Raw genomic sequence first — 5,637 nt, 5'->3', positions numbered from 1 at the left:
TAGTTTCCATTTGATCTATGACTAAATCCTTAATCTGATCCAACTGTGAATTGTCTAAATTTGTTTGAGGCAACTTACAGCTTCTTCTGCAAGATCTTATGCTGTCAAACTGTTTGCAGTAATCTCTTTAAAATTGAAGTTCTCTTCTGCCGTTTTCTCTTCATCAGTTTCTATAAACACTGCTCTTGATGTCTCTATGAATCTCATAGTGTGTGAGGGTAGTAAAACCTGTAGCCTTTGGTTCTCTCAGGGTAACCAATAAAATGACAACTTATGGTTTTGGGGTCTAGTTTATTTTCTGCAGGATTATAAGGTTTAGCTTCTGCTTTACAACCCCAAGTTCTTAGATGTTTTAGGCTAGGTTTTCTTCCATTCCAGATCTCATAAGGGATTTGATTAATGCTCTTGGTTGGAACTCTATTTAGAACATAATTGGCAGTTTTCAAAGCTTCTCCCCAGAGGAAAATTGGTAAGTTTGCACAGCTCATCATGCTCCTAATCATGTCTTTCAATGTTCTATTTCTTCTTTCTGAAATTCCATTCTGTTGAGGAGTGCCTGGATTTGTGTATTGAGCTATAATTCCTTCCTGCTGGAGAAATTTTGCAAAAGCTCCAGGATTTCTCCCAGTTTCATCAAACCTTCCATAATATTCTCCACCCCTATCTGAACGAACTACTTTGATTTTGAGGTTCAATTGATTTTCTACTTCAGCTTTGTATATTTTGAACATATCTAAAGCACTTGATTTTTCTTTTATGAGATAAACATGTCCAAATCTTGAAAAATCGTCTGTGAAAGTTATGAAGTAGGTGAACCCTACATGATTAGGAGGATAAATGTAATTAGTTTAATTGTCTCTTGTATTTCAATTAGGATAGCTTTTATACAAGGATAATCTGATTAGTTTGAGTATATCTCTAAACATGCAAAACTCTAGAATCCCTACATGATTAGAAGACCAAAATTTCGTGGTTAAGACAATAATTTGTCTTACACAGTAGGCCCTGAATTAGGTGTTCAGTCATAATGCACAAGTAAATTTGTTGGTATCATTGGTGTTTCAGCACGTAGTAGCATATTTTGCACCCTTCCAGTGTTAATGGTTAATTATGTGATTTTGAAATACTAAAGTTAGTTGGCGTGGAAATTTTCTGTTCCCTGTGGTATAAAACCTGCTACATTGTGTTGTTATTCCTTGCTTGCAGCTTGTGATATATGTCTGAAAATGGTATTTTATGGGGCTTCAGTATCTGTTTAGAAATTGCATGTTCATCCATCTAGGTTTAGCAGTTGCAGTTGCAGTAACATTTTGACGTGTCTAGTTTGCACACAGAGTCCATAACTGTGAATACTGATACAATTCACAGCCCAACAATTTTGCCTCATCATGGGGCTAAGGTTCGGAAAGCTCCCTTTCATTCCGAAGGCGACAAATGAAAATTGCTCGTTGAAGCGAAAATACTTCAGCACCAATAAACCTGCCACCCTTTTGGACCTACACACCGCCTTCATCGAGGGCACAGATGATGAGGATGCGTTAAAGCTTGGAATGGTCTATTTTGCCAATTTTGTTCTATTGGGTACTGAAAAGCATGTGCTTATTGACATGCGCTATTTGAAGTTGGTTGAAGACCTAGAGGAGTTTGACAAGTATCCATGGGGCGCAGTGTCATATGCAATGACAAATGCTTCACTGTTGAGGGCAGTTTGTGCTGAATACCAACGAGTCAAAGTGCCCCAAAAAAGAAAAATGCCCAAACAAAGGGGAAAGAGAGCGCAGACAAGAATGCGAAGTGGTAGACCAAGAGAGTACATCATAAGGGGGTTTGGCTTCGCTCTTCAGGTGAACACATATCCAGCAATTAACTATTTGATGTAAATACATTTACAGATATTGAGTTTCATTGTTGTGAACAGATTTGGGCTTTTGAAGTGTTCCCAGCATTGGAAGCATTGCATTTCACGGTCCATGAAGACAATAGGCACATCCCTCGAATATTACATTGGAGGAGCAACACGGTGGCCCGTTTTTGGGAGGTTATGAGTCAGGTTTTTGAAAACTTTGAGGTTAGATCTGTTTGTATTAGTGATGTTATGATTAGGAAAAAGTACAAAGTTCACTGATTTTTTTTATGTGTTTCAATTGGAGGTTGATGTGCAACTTCTCCGGCCAACAGATATTGAGAAGCAACAACCTTACTGGAGTTGGGGTGATGATGACAACGAAGAACCAATGGTTGAATTATTTGGGGATGAGGCCGAAGAAAAAACCGGCACTTCTAGTGAAGAAAAAGACGCGGATGTTGAGGAAACAGCCACCCTTCCCTCCTCTTCTAAGGTGAGCATGACCTTTTTTTCCAATGTTGTGAAAATATAGCGAATACGATAGGAATGAAGTGGAAATAGTTTCCTGGTTTTTTGTAAGCTTTCTAACTGTTGCATTATAACTGTATGCAGGCCAAAGGGTCTGTTAATGACGCTCCCAGTTTGAAGCATCAATTACGCAGCACTAAGGATCAGTTGGCTAAGCTACGTAGTTCAAATCGGGGGCTTAGGAACAGAGTTCGTGACTTGGAAGCTATTGTACAGAAGAACTGTTTGAAGCATGAGAACGAGTGTGACAGAAATAAAAAGGCTATTCGGGATTTGAACCTAAAAATTGCTGAAGTCGAACATTATTTGAAGTTGGAGATGGAGGAGTTAAAAAAAAAATTATGGTGGAGAAGGCCATGAGGAAGTCTGTACTACTCAGATGAATGAAGGAGGGCAGAATGATTTGTCACCCGTAAATGAACCTACTAGTCCGACTACAGCAGCACCTAAAATGGACACTCAAGTTCCAGCTGATGGAGTAGAACCCTTCCCAGGCATGCATACAGAACGGGGTGAAATGGAAGCACCAGTCTGTGGTGATGGAGTGGAACACTTTCCAGCCTCAGATCAAGAAGGGGCTCTAAGGGAACCAGAAGTCCCTGCTGATGGAGTGGAACCCTTCCCAGCCATGGAAGTCATAGACACTGAAATTGAAACTTCAGTTAGTGAGAGGCAAGTGGACCAACAACCTCACAAGGTTCCTACCTCTGAAGATGTGAAGCTTCCTAGTGTTGAAGATGCCCTCCTTCCTACTCTGGAAGATGGGAATGGGTATAGAGTTATTTGTAAAACAATGTTACATTTGTTACAGGATTGGAAGAAGACAGAAATTGAGGGGGTGGGATGCAAGGTCAGGCCTCCCATGAAATGTAACATAAGTCTGGTTGGTGATGAAGGGGACAACGAGGCTACTGCCACGGTTCGGAAACCAGATGGTGAAGGCAAAGGGTGCAGACTTAAGCGGGCTGCGACACCATTGTTGAGTCCATTCACCGATCCCTCCAGGAAAAAGAGGAAGGTTACTGATTTGCATGCACAGACACCTCAGCCCTGTTTTGATCCAACAAAACCCGTGGCCATGGACGATGTGAAGGCTATCATACAACTTTGCAGGGCTTGGAAAACTGACATCAGGTTAGGATTTGTATCTTGGCAAAACCAATATACTTGTTTTTTGATGTATGCAAACAATTTATACACAGCTATACTATACATGTGTGTGTCATTGTCATATTATACAAGGTGTTCCACTTGTGTATTATATTTTAATTTACCTTTGCAAGTGTTGTTTTTGTAGTGCGGAGCTGGAGCTCGAACCATTTGAAGTTGGGGCAGATTTTTTTTACAAACCGTTAGATGAAACTGCATGGATGAGCTCGAGGGTAACAATTTGAACCCGGCTTTATTTCGATCAATCTCTTATTTGATGACATTGACTATGTGTCATTTGTTGTGATATTGACGCGGTTGTTGTGTTCTGAAATAGCAGCACCTTGACATGGCCATGTTTCTAATACGCAAAAGACAACTCTCTCATCCGCAACTATTTGGAAGGGAGTGGACAACCGCCGAGCTTTGTCTGCAGGTATTTTTGTATCCATATTATGTGTCACTGCAGTTCTTGCATTGGTAGGAGTCATGTAGGTGTCTCCTTTTGGTGCTTTGGTTTGGGTTTATGTAACGTGTCTTTCACACTTGGTTGCAGCAATTTTTACAGCCGTTTGCAATGCCAAGTGGGAAACGAGTCACGAGGAAACAATATGCTGCAAGGACCGTTGACCCTCCGCCTAACTACCTCAAAAATGTACACCACTTTGTCAATGGGTCATGGCAACATGGGTATGCGCAAGCATGGACGAAAGTGCGCAAGGTCTATCTCCCGTATAATGTTCGACAGTCCCATTGGGTAGCAGTAGAAGTCGACTTTGTGCGACATACTGTCACTGTCTATGACTCGTATTCCGATTTTACCTCCAACAGTATGCTTGTCCGATTCATGGAGCCTATTACCCATACGCTTGCAAAGGTGCTGCATGAAATGAGGTTTTATGAGAAATCGGAGGTTGAAGCGGTGAAGAGAAAGGGAACTGACATGTCAAACTTTAACCCATTCACAATTTGCAGAATTTCCGATGTTCCTCAACAAAGTGATGGGTAAGCTGTGTTCTTTTAAATCACTATACTCGGATGTTATCAATAGGTGCACTTCTAACTTGTCCACTGCTCGGGTGGACAGTACTTCATGTGGCATTATGACAGTCAAATATATTGAGTACCTTAGTGCCGGCATTCCTTTACATACCATTGACCCATCCAAGTTTGGCTACTACCGATTGAAGCTTGCAATCGAGGCTTTCAGGGGGGGGGCCTATGTATGAGGTAAAAGTCCTAATCTGACCTCATTGCTGCTTTATTGTTAACTACTGCCTTTGGAATTGCATTGTTATTTACTTCATTGTAGTTACGTCGTACGTATTCACCTGTGATGTCAGTTTTCATTTAAGAGAACTTACATTATGTTGGGAACTTGTCCAACTGTGATTACTAAAAATGGCTACTTTTGTTCTTCAAAGTTTAGGGTATTGGGGATTTGAACACTATAGATGGTAATGTCAATGTTTCACAACTGGCATCTGATTTACGTATGTCATATGTTCTAAACTCCGACTGTGTGTAATCCAAAACTTGTTTCATGTTCTTTATGAAAGGTTCAAACAATTACTTCTTCAAATTGAACATGTCTTATGACATCTCATTTTCCCTTTATATGAATGCTGAAGTGGCACATATGTCCTCCTTCTGCAGGTGGTCCTTCCAGCTTCATACCCATATTGACATCTCAGATTCTGTACATGTATGTGAAAGAAGTTGCAGGATGTTTTGTCGTTTTGTGAATCTTGAAACTGCCTAAGCAGTTTTTGCGTAACATGGCACAATTTTTGACATTTTGCTCACCACGCGATAAAGTGGGGTGATTTTGTAGTAGGTTGCAGGGTGTTATTTATGTAACGGAATTCAACTGTACTTGTCTTCCATGGTAGAAGGGCTGTATTCACTTTCCTTTGTTAGAACTAATTGTTGACATTCTGTGCTTAAGAAATTCCTGTAAATCCATAATTTGGCACAAGTTGCAGCGAAATGCAACTTTTTTTGGGCCACCCACATTGTAGCTTTTCCCATTATTTTATCGCCACTATAGCGAAATATTCGACTCTCATTTGGCAATATATTAGGGTGTTCATTTTCGTGACAGTTGAAAGTAT

At 40.5% G+C, this 5,637-nt stretch overlaps 1 long non-coding RNA gene across 1 annotated transcript; it reads left to right on the top strand.

Moving 5' to 3' along the window:
• Nucleotides 1-2,037: 2,037 nt before the first annotated feature.
• Nucleotides 2,038-2,480, top strand: LOC117612635. The gene is made up of 3 exons (XR_004583482.1): nucleotides 2,038-2,068; nucleotides 2,151-2,339; nucleotides 2,459-2,480. It is a non-coding gene; the product is annotated as an uncharacterized LOC117612635 (long non-coding RNA).
• Nucleotides 2,481-5,637: the final 3,157 nt, after the last annotated feature.

The sequence above is a fragment of the Prunus dulcis genome, unplaced genomic scaffold (assembly GCF_902201215.1).
Source record: "Prunus dulcis unplaced genomic scaffold, ALMONDv2, whole genome shotgun sequence".
Lineage (NCBI taxonomy): Eukaryota > Viridiplantae > Streptophyta > Magnoliopsida > Rosales > Rosaceae > Prunus > Prunus dulcis.
The sequence above is the reverse complement of the archived record's forward strand: the minus strand, read 5'-3'. Positions and strand labels throughout refer to the sequence as shown.